The 11,874-nt window shown below is 43.7% G+C and overlaps 1 long non-coding RNA gene across 1 annotated transcript; it reads left to right on the forward strand.

Moving 5' to 3' along the window:
- The first annotated feature begins 19 nt into the window (after positions 1 to 19).
- LOC140345006 (uncharacterized) lies at positions 20 to 9,614 on the forward strand. The gene is made up of 3 exons (XR_011923727.1): positions 20 to 291; positions 8,730 to 8,787; positions 9,330 to 9,614. It is a non-coding gene; the product is annotated as an uncharacterized lncRNA (long non-coding RNA).
- Positions 9,615 to 11,874: the final 2,260 nt, after the last annotated feature.

Consider the following 11,874-nt stretch of genomic DNA (forward strand, 5'->3'; position numbering starts at 1 on the left):
GTGTATGGCTAGTTTATGTTTGATTGATCTTTGTACATATGTGTGTATTGATCTTTGTACATATTCTGTAATGCCTAAATCTGTCTCAGAGCCTTGATTTTATTGCAAACACATTCAGATTCTTTATTCATGGCAAATGCGTCATGTTGCTGTCAGTGGAATACAATATGACTAATAATGTATTATAAAATATAAAAACATTATTGTATTTTGCAGACCTCTGGAAACACTGACAAAGAAACAGAAGAAGAAAAGCAATTCAGGAACATCTTTCAGCAGATTGCAGGGGATGTGAGTACTGAAAATAGTGTTTATAGCCATTATTTATTGAATTACGGTTTACGTCTTACACAAGAAACAGAACCTTTTTAAGAGGGAAATTTACAATTTTTTTCATCCTTTGGAAAAAAATGTTGGTATAGAAAACAAATAAAACGATTGCTACAGATACAATTTTGACCTGGTCAACCAATTGAAGGCAGTTGTGAAACAAAAAAGCAACAATTGAAGCCATTGTGATCAGTTTAATTTGCATAAAAGGGTAGGTCAATATACAAAGCCATTTAGACTTTTAAACCAGCAAATTAAAAAAATGTAATGTGGCAGTATGGCATTACATGCATTTAAAAATGTGCATGTAAAAGCTTTCAAAGTGCAGAGGAATATCTCTATATTAAAAAAAACCCTTTTTAAACCCCCTTCCCCAAGAAAAAACAACTTTAATGGTGATATTTAAAAGTGATATTTAAAGAATACCTTTCTTATTCTATTTAACACATTTCACAAATTTCATTCTACTTTCTCAGGAAAATGCAAAGCGTATTGTGAACTACATTTATGTACTGTATATAGTGCCCAATATAGAACATTTGCCTTGAACAGATCACATACATTAATTTCCTTGTCTCAATTGGACGGCACTCAGCAGGGAAGGAGGAGACAGCCATGGTACACAGCAATTGACCCAAATGATGCATGTTGTTTGCAGTTCCCAGTCCCCCACTGCAACTGGAGGATTGTGATGGTGATAGTTAAAACCCTGGTTTTACCTAGGTAGCTAAAACAGTTTGGTTAAGGTTTTTGCTGAGTCAATTGAAAGTACTGTGAGGAATCTTTTTTTATTGATATGAACCGGCCATGTAGTAAAAAATGGAATTTCTACCTAAGATGTATTTTCTTGTTAATATTTTTTATTAAAGATTTTTAATCAAACAACTGACAAAGGAACACAAATGAAGACAAAGTAAACACAGTAAGTGCAGTATAGACAATATCATGTCCATGTATAGCTCATGACTAGGGTACAGCTGAGGAAGCCATGAACTGCATCAACAACCAATTTAACCCTACACCCCCCCTTTCTTAAACTTCACCTAATTAAAGACACCAGACTTCTTGTTGGATTAAATTGGCCATAGCAGCCCATTTCATTTAACAAAACCATAAATTTACATATAACATAATAACCCCATCCTCAATAACCTCAAACAACCCCTCCAATCGCAACATTCAAAATTGATTACCTTCTTACAGGTCCATAAAACTTACCATATTCCGTTAACAAAACAACTACCTCTGCTCACTAACCAGGCCCCTAGCCGCTAGCCCTAGGGACAATGAGCAGTTAACCACCTCTGACACCTAGCCCCCACAACAACCAAGTGTCGTGCAGGGCCACCCTCAACAAAGAGACCCTGACGGGTCTCACCCCCTTGTTTTCCTACTTCCCCAAAGCTTTAACCCTTTCATGGACCTATGAAAGAATGCCACCCAGCTGCAAACATGAAGCCTTTTGTATGCGAGCGCCTTTACACCTGCCACGCTCTCTGCAAACCATCTTGTAAGCTTAACAGCCATAAATCAGTGCCCATCGCATTAAGGTGCACCCCATCACTCCGCAAAAATAAACCTGGCTCAGATTCCAACTCCCATTGTCTTATGACCAAACCACTAATCCAAACTATAAATCTACCCACCTCCTTATTGACTTTGATACGTGCTCTATTCAACCTCTCTGCTGACCTAGCATTTCTCCAGGACACCCTTGCCACAATATCAGACCACAACTAAATGGTCCAATGAAAGGCCTCCCGCAGTCTCAGGCAATCAAATTTAATATCCCTGATTAACTCTCGCATAGGCTGCCTCCCTAAATCATTTCCCCCAGCATGAATTAGTAAAACATTAGGCAATCTGTCCAAACTAGAAAAACCTGTTGACCTCAGGCACTTCCCTCAATCATTTCATGCCCAAAATACCTATCCATCGAGTTTGAGCCACCTCCCATCTCCTGGCACCTCAATAGACTAATAAATGTCCCAAAATCCAGATCAGGCATGCTGAACCATCTGTAAATACAGGAAAAGAAAAATACGAGCCACAGCCTCTAAAGACAACCTCCCCTTACCAAACAGTACTGCCCAACCAGCTCCCAGTCAGCAAGAGACCTCAACCCAACCGTCTACAACTGACCTGGCACACCCCACTTCACCAGTTTACAACAAGTTAGAGAAGACATACAACCTGAATCGCTGGAATTCCCACTGGCCAATTCGTTGGATCACCTCAGACCCTAGTCCCCACCTTGCCGCTCCCGTGGCCGTCCCGATCCGGAAATAGTGTGACAAGAACTCACTCGCATTCCTGCCCATGGCCCATACTCACCCACCATGAGCACTGGGCATAAATCCGCACCGTCCAAGGCCTCTAACTCCAACCTCACTCTCTGGCCTTCTTGATCCGTCTTAGATTGACGAACCCACACAAGTACCCTACCATCCTCCAACTAGATGTCTGACCACATCAAATTTAGAATAAGACTCACCACCTCACCCAGGCGCAATGCCCCAAAAAAGGTAACCCCCGAAAACAGTGTAAAACAGAAGAACCTCAAACCCACTAAAACAAATATCCGGCAAGCATCTACACAACTCACCCAACATTTCCAACGACACTGGCCTCCTGGGGTCCCTTCCATAAAGCCTCCAAAACCAAAAAACTAAGCCTGCCGAACCAAAAAGCACTTTGTCCCATCCTGCAATCCCATCAGTCTAAACAAGAAAGCCAACTTCTTACCCATTGAACTACCCGACACCACCCTCTGAAAGTTGTTTAACAAAAACAGGAGGACCGCAGCCTCCCCACCCATCGGATTCAAACCTAAACCATCATTCTGTAAAAATAAAAACCACTCCAGCCAAATGCCAACATAAGCCCTCCCAAGTCCCCATACAAACCGACTGCTGGATTAACTGGGCAATGACCCCCAAACCACCTCTCAAACTTCTTCCGGGCACTGGGTCCCCCTTCTCGGCCTCTGGCGCTGCCTCCCGGAAACATGACCACTGAAAGCGTAAAAGTAAATTAGTAATTACATTCTCGCACCCCGGAACATGGACCGCCTGTACAAAAACATTCCTCTTCAAACACAACAAAACCAAGCGGTGTAGTCCACAAAGAACAACCATTGTATGACTCCAAAAAATGCTGCCACGCTCTCAAATCCCCTTTTAACACCCGCGTCAAACAGATGTAATGGCCCCGCGCCCGCACACCTGTCGTGGCCGCAGCTTACCTGCGACAAAAATTCCTACCCATTTTCCTAATAATGACTGCACCTCCTGCAAACAAATTTTCTTTAAGCCACAAGTCCTCTCCACAGCCCCCTTCAGCTCACTTAGCTTGTCCTCCAGAAGTCTACATTCCATTTTCTCAGAATCCAGCACAATTCCCAAAAAGCACATTTCAGTGGATGGGCCCACCATCTTATCCGCTGCCAAAGGCACTCCAAACTTATCTGTAACATGCTCCAACATTCCCAGCAAAGTTGCAAAACCAGAGACCCCTGAGGACCCACACACAAAAAAATCATCCAAGTAATGAATATTGGACCTCAAACCAGAATCCTCCCACACCACCCATTTAATAAAAGTACTAAAAACCTCAAACAATGAACAAGAAATTGAGCTGCCCATAGGTAAGCATTTATCCATAAAAAATGCCCCCAGCCACCCACACCCCAGGAGCCAAAACCTGTTCGGGTGCACCGGCAACAAACGAAAAGCTGCCTCTATGTCGGCTTTAGCCATTAAACAACCCCTACCCGCCCCCTGAACCAAGGACACATCAAAGGAAGTATAGGCTACTTTACAAAGGTCTCATCATGAACAGATTCACCCTTAGGGTAAGACAAGTGGTGTATCATTCGAAACTAGAGTGATTCCCTCTTAGGAACCACCCCCAGCAGCAAAACCACCAGATCCACCAAAGGAGGCTCCCCAAACGGCCCAGCCATACGACCCAAGGACACTTCCTTAGCCAGCTTGGCAGAAACCACCTCCGGATTCGCCAATACCGACCACAGGTTCTTTGACCCCCTGGGGATACTCACCACTTCACAAGGTGTCCGGAAACCCTCAGAAAACCCAACTTCCAACAACCCCGCTGCTGCCCTATCTGGGTACTTACCAAGAAAATGTGCCTGCTTTCCACCTTCACCGGTGCCGTTGTCCCTTTTTCCCGCAAGCTCGCTGGCGCGACCCTTTCCTTTTGACAAACATCTAGCACCTGAATGGGCCCCCCACAAGAGGAACACTCATGTTTGAAATGACATGTTGCTACAAACTTGCGCTGCCCTCATTAAACAACCAACAGAGGCCTCTGCGCTTACCTGCCAGGGTTCCCGTGGCTCCCGAGCCCCCAGCACCCCCTGGAAACGACTGCGACCCGCATCCACCTTGCATTGTCTAAATTGCTCATTGTATCTAAACTAGGCAACCCCACCATAGATACGATAAGCCTCACTTATGGTGTCCAACTAAAAGAATAGCGCAGAACAGTGTTCCGGCACACGCTCCCCCACTATGCCCGCCAAAATAGCAAAGGCCTTCAACCAGTTCTGAAATGTGCGAGGGATCTGACGCTACAACCCCTTCTCCTCCCCAGGCCGCTTGCCCTCACCCAACTTCAAATCCCCCATCCCAAAACGTTCAACTGGCAACAAGGGAAATATCTCAATATATTCCCCTCTCCAAATCTTATCCGGCAAATGTGCACCCAAAGGGCACTCAAAACAGACATACACCCTCCCCTTGGCCCCGTCCGTAACACCCTGACTCACAGACTCACCCCTCTCCTTGCGGGGCTCTCCATCAACCACCACTCCAGCACCCATCCCATCAGAGACCACTGAAAGTAGGATAGAATTGACACTGCCACCCAATGACAATCTATTCTCACCTTCCCCAATGGCCCCCGCCTTCTGTGCACACCTTTGTGATCCTTGATGAAATGGCCCAACCAAACCGCCCACACCCCCCAAACTGGCACAGTAATGCCCTCAATCCTTGCAACACCCCCCCCAGCAACATTCATGGCTGCAGGCCTGGAACCAGTCCCTAACACATTTCCCCCATGTACAGCAGACAAATCAGCATTAAAGACATTTTCAACAACACTCCCCCCATCCCCCTACCCTAATCCCACACAGCCAGGTACTCACCAGGCTGCCAGATGACTCCAGGCCCCTCAGCCACCTTACCGCTTCCCCTTCCGGGGTTAGACCCATCACCGGAGCCAGTCACCGTTGGAGCCAGTCACCACAACCTGGAACCTCTTCCTGACCCTGCCGGCCTAACTTCCTCTCCAGGACTCTGTCCGCCAACCACGAGGCCAGAACCTGCCTCCGTCAAACAAAAAGCCTAATCGCTCCTTCTGGATGGTACAGCTACGTCTCTTGAATTTCCCGAAGCCCCGACCACCATGGATTCCAAGACTGAATCTGTTCTTCTTGAAGACCGGTCTCCATGACGGGCAGCGTCACTCCTGGAGCATCCCACCAGGCAACCTGCTGCAGCTCCCTGACTTCCACCGTGCACAGACTGCCCCCGGTGCATGGGACACCAGCATGGTCTGTGGAGGGGTCCCACCCTGGATGAGTATTTCTCCCATTCCCCCCACTGGTTCTTCTACACTGGTTAGAAGCAGGGGGTGATGAAGGGTCCTGCCTGGGGCTCTTATAACGGCGCCGGACCCCTGGTGGCGAGCTGGGACTCCGGCAGCCAAAACCGCGGAGAATGCAACATGGGGGGCTGTGCTAGCTCAGCACTCCCCCAGCCCCTGCTACTATTGAGGAGACTTGCTCTTCAAACTGATGAACTCCCTGACATTCGGCCCCAGCACGCAAAGGCCCAACAGCACGCAAAGGCCCAACAGCACATCCACGTCTGCCATAAAGGGGTGCCCACCACACGTTCCTTGACACCGGAGATCCTCGCTGATAAGGTAACTGCTGATTCCTCAACCCCCAATTTATATCTTAATTTTTCCCTCCCCCAAAACAAATTCAGACAATCATTTTATAATCCTTTTCCCGCACTTTTTTCCTTTCCTGCACTTTTTTTTAACATTTAACCCCTTACTTTCCAGCCTTCCCTTCTCAACCTGTCATGCGTCCCTTCGATATATACTAGCTACAGGCCTACTTTACCAAAAAAATATAAATTCAATGATGGCACAGAGCTTACAAAATCAGACATACACAAACCATAGTGTACATATCAATTGCCTGAGTAATAAGTAGATAGATGTGAGACTTTACTTGGAACATTTTTATTCGGAATGGATTTCAAGGCGGCCTTCCATTGCGGACTTTCTGGCACTCCAGACCATCAATTATTATTATTTTTTATTATTAAACAGGATTTATATAGCGCCAACATATTATACAGCGCTGTACATTAAATAGGGGTTGCAAATGACAGAATAATTATTATTACACAGTATTTATATAGCGCCATCATATTACACAGTGCTGTAATCCCTATGTAAGTCCTATAGTCGTGTCACTAACTGTCCCTCAAAGGAGCTCACAATCTAATGTCCCTACCATAGTCATATGTCATTAATGTAGTCTAAAGTCAATTTTTAGGGAAAAGCCAATTAACCATGTTTTTTGGGATGTGGGAGGAAACTGGAATACCCGGAGAAAACCCCTGCAGATACAGGGAGAACCTGCAAACTCCATGCAGATAATGTCCTGTCTGGGAATCGAACCTAGGACCTAGCGCTGTAAAGGCCGGAGTGCTAACTCCTAAGCCACCATGCTACCCTACAGACAGAATACAGACAAAGACACAGGAGAGGACCCTGCCCCAAAGAGCTTATCTAAGATGTGGGGGAATTAACACACAACAGGAGGAGAGATATGTAGTGGTGGGAAGTACTGAGGATTTCAAAAGACAGAAGAAGATGGATAGATGCCAGAGAGAATAATTTGCGCTGACAGACAGAAGACAGGGAAGGGAGAGAGAGAAGAGCAGGGGGAAGATGGGAGGGGGTAGGGAACCTGGGCAATGTGGAGCCCACCATTATCTATACACACGTGTGCAGAGGAAAATGTTGGTGTGGGTCATCTGGTCGGGCCACATCGGGTCATGTGGTAGGTAGTGAGACATCAAAATCCCTTGGAAGATAATTCTCAATTCAAGATTCCCAAGTTTTCCAAAAATCTTTCATCACCCCTGGAGGGTATAAATGATTTAATATACCCCTGTCCATACGTGCTTGATTTTGGAGCATTGCCACATTTAGACCCTGACACACGCACTGTTAATTGACAAGAGACAAAGACCTTTTTATGTCCCACCTATGAATCCCCTCTGATTGGGTTTCTCTGGTTCTTGTTTCACTTGGATTTTTTTTTTTCTTCCAAATAATTTTTATTCTGAAAAAACATCAAGGTTCATAAGAAATAAAACAATTGTACAGTATGGGTCAGTTATACAACCAAAAATACATGTAAAGTGCAAAAATAAAACCATAAACAGGATTGTGTATAACCAAATTGAACCTGAACAAATCCGATCAGTTACATAAATCTACTCAGATTCAATACTACACAAAACAACTACCAACAAAAGTATACCATTTAGTAAGCAGAGGTTTGTAGTGAGGTGGGCTGAGGGGGCTGCAACAGCCCAATATATTCCACTGATATAGAGAAATGTATCCAGTCCGCTCTCCGCTCTCTTGGAATCAGTGGATATCATATCTTCCATATGATAGATAACAGTTACACTTCCCAACCAGTGACTTAAAGTCGGGGGAGAAGTGCTCTTCGAGCAAGCAACACGCTTTAGCAACGTTCAATAGATGTCTCAAAAGAGAATTCTTGTACACCTTGTGCGAGAAGTCAGAGACATGAAGAAGCGCCAGGGTTGGTTTGGCTTTGATATCAACAGCTGTAAGTTTAAGGATTATTTTAGCCACTGAGTTCCAAAAAAATTGCAAATTGGAGCTCTCCCAAAAAAAAATGCAGCAGCGTGCCCTGAGCTATACCACAACTCCAGCAAATGCCGTCGGTATGTGGAAAGAGCTTGGCAAGCCGATCAGGTGTCCTGTACCAGCGGGTAGCCAGCTTGTAGTTAGTCTCCTGATATATATTACATATAGATACCTTATGACAAAAGTGCAGCATCATCTCTTTTTGTTTGTCTGAGAAGCACATGTTTAGTTCAGCCTCCCTCTTAGACAATGATAGGGGGGCGTCAGGGGCATCTATAGTGGACTGGGACCGGGCTAATAAACAGGCCCTCGGAAGGGTCCGCAACACATAAGAGAATTGTAAATGTCTCCAGGGGGACAATGATGGCAGCTCATTATCTGATTGCAAGGTCAGTAAGTGTTTCACTTGGCTTTAACTGATTTTTTTCTTTTCCTGTTTTTTTTAGGACATGGAAATCAGTGCTGATGAACTTCAGAGTGTTCTGAACCGAGTTGTAAATAGACGTATGTATACATTCAATCTACTAACCTCATTGGAAGATTTGTAGAATATGCATACTAGACAGAGCAAAAAAAATAATCTCCATAAATAAAAAAATAAAAATAAAATCAGAGCCATGCCTAACTTGCAAAAATGTTATACATTGAGAATCCTGTAGCAAGATATTTCTACTAGAATTGCCATGACAAAACCAAACGGTGTTCATCCTGCTCTATCAACATCAATGATCAATAAGAAAGAAAATAACAGTTCTAAGTGAATCTCCCTTTTTATTTACAGCATGGTTTGTAACACCTGTATCCAAATACCCTTAATATAGTTTATGACATGGAGAAAAACATTAGAAACAAGTTAGCAATGGCCCTGTCCCATTTTCCAAGTGTTTTTTCAACCTATGCTTTTACTGTCTGTTCCGTTGACATGTGAGTGTCTTATTTCTTCTACATTATGGCAATGACACACAATTATCAGTATTAAAACATTTAGTTTTATTTCAAGTTTTCTTTTTACATTCTCTATACCTGCAAAGTATTTTTTTCTGCAGATAAATCCCTCAAGACTGATGGTTTTACCCTGGAGTCCTGCCGCAGTATGATTGCTCTTATGGATGTATCCTTTTTGCCTGCATTTAAAGCTGATCACTGGGCACATCCAATTAATTAATTACCTTCCTCAGGTGTCCATACCACGTCTTGCCTAATGTGGACATTTCTTATTGGCCGCCCATTGTAAAGTGCTTTTCTTAATGGCCCAGAAGATGTCATGCAAAAGAGACAGGACTGGATTTTTGCATAGGTGATCAAGAATAGGTAAACTTTTGTAAAGTTATGTTAATATTGTCACATCTTTTTTTTATTACCAGAATTAATTGTCCTCTGACTATGGGCCTGATTTAATAAAGCTATCCAAGGCTGGAGAGCATAGACTTTCATCTGTGAAGCTGGGTGATACACCAAACCAATAATAAATCTATTCCAGGATTGAAAACATTTGCTTACAAATAGCAAATTACTTTTAGGAAATCCATTCCAGGTTTGCTGGATCACCCAGCTTCACTTATGAAAGTGTATCCTCTCCAGCCTTGGGGAGCTGTAATAAATCATGTCATACTTATGTTGGGGAACATATGGTTGTGGGTTCAATGTTGCATGCAGCATAAACAGTTTCCAAGGCTATGTGACCAGAAAGGCCATAAGTCACAAATGGAAAATACTCTGTGTTTTGAGTCCTATGGGTGAAAAGCACTTTACAAACCTTCATGCTTTCATATGTTAGCTAGGAAAATACAAAAACAGCCATTAAAACATAAATGATGGACAATGGTTTCTATTTGGTGGAAAAAAGCACATCATTGTTTACAAATTTTAGAGCAATATATTACAGCATGATAGAAAAAAAAGCTGTAAATAGCCATGAGCTAAACGAAAAATGCCAATATGTTAAAGCTCAATTTTTAAGCTTATTTACACTAAATGTAAATGTAAAGGTATGCTGATTCTGAAAGTGCAGTTAGTTTTCTTCTATCACATCAGTTTTTTTCTCTACCACTTATATTATTGCGATTACTGTAGTGTGGATTTGTATGGGCTATTCATTTACACGCGAGACACTGTGATCAGTGAATAAGCAAAATTTATTTTTCTACTTACACATGTATTTCCTTTCTTTCAGATTATGTCTTGCTCAGCTGTTTCAAAGATTTTTAATCAAACAACTGACAAAGGAACACAAATGAAGACAAAGTAAACACAGTAAGTGCAGTATAGACAATATCATGTCCATGTATAGCTCATGACTAGGGTACAGCTGAGGAAGCCATGAACTGCATCAACAACCAATTTAACCCTACACCCCCCCTTTCTTAAACTTCACCTAATTAAAGACACCAGACTTCTTGTTGGATTAAATTGGCCATAGCAGCCCATTTCATTTAACAAAACCATAAATTTACATATAACATAATAACCCCATCCTCAATAACCTCAAACAACCCCTCCAATCGCAACATTCAAAATTGATTACCTTCTTACAGGTCCATAAAACTTACCATATTCCGTTAACAAAACAACTACCTCTGCTCACTAACCAGGCCCCTAGCCGCTAGCCCTAGGGACAATGAGCAGTTAACCACCTCTGACACCTAGCCCCCACAACAACCAAGTGTCGTGCAGGGCCACCCTCAACAAAGAGACCCTGACGGGTCTCACCCCCTTGTTTTCCTACTTCCCCAAAGCTTTAACCCTTTCATGGACCTATGAAAGAACGCCACCCAGCTGCAAACATGAAGCCTTTTGTATGCGAGCGCCTTTACACCTGCCACGCTCTCTGCAAACCATCTTGTAAGCTTAACAGCCATAAATCAGTGCCCATCGCATTAAGGTGCACCCCATCACTCCGCAAAAATAAACCTGGCTCAGATTCCAACTCCCATTGTCTTATGACCAAACCACTAATCCAAACTATAAATCTACCCACCTCCTTATTGACTTTGATACGTGCTCTATTCAACCTCTCTGCTGACCTAGCATTTCTCCAGGACACCCTTGCCACAATATCAGACCACAACTAAATGGTCCAATGAAAGGCCTCCCGCAGTCTCAGGCAATCAAATTTAATATCCCTGATAAACTCTCGCATGGGCTGCCTCCCTAGATCATTTCCCCCAGCATGAATTAGTAAAACATTAGGCAATCTGTCCAAACTAGAAAAACCTGTTGACCTCAGGCACTTCCCTCAATCATTTCATGCCCAAAATACCTATCCATCGAGTTTGAGCCACCTCCCATCTCCTGGCACCTCAATAGACTAATAAATGTCCCAAAATCCAGATCAGGCATGCTGAACCATCTGTAAATACAAGAAAAGAAAAATACGAGCCACAGCCTCTAAAGACAACCTCCCCTTACCAAACAGTACTGCCCAACCAGCTCCCAGTCAGCAAGAGACCTCAACCCAACCGTCTACAACTGACCTGGCACACCCCACTTCACCAGTTTACAACAAGTTAGAGAAGACATACAACCTGAATCGCTGGAATTCCCACTGGCCAATTCGTTGGATCACCTCAGACCCTAGTCCCCACCTTGCCG

This window comes from Pyxicephalus adspersus, unplaced genomic scaffold (genome assembly GCF_032062135.1).
Source record: "Pyxicephalus adspersus unplaced genomic scaffold, UCB_Pads_2.0 Sca314, whole genome shotgun sequence".
Classification (NCBI taxonomy): Eukaryota; Metazoa; Chordata; class Amphibia; order Anura; family Pyxicephalidae; genus Pyxicephalus; species Pyxicephalus adspersus.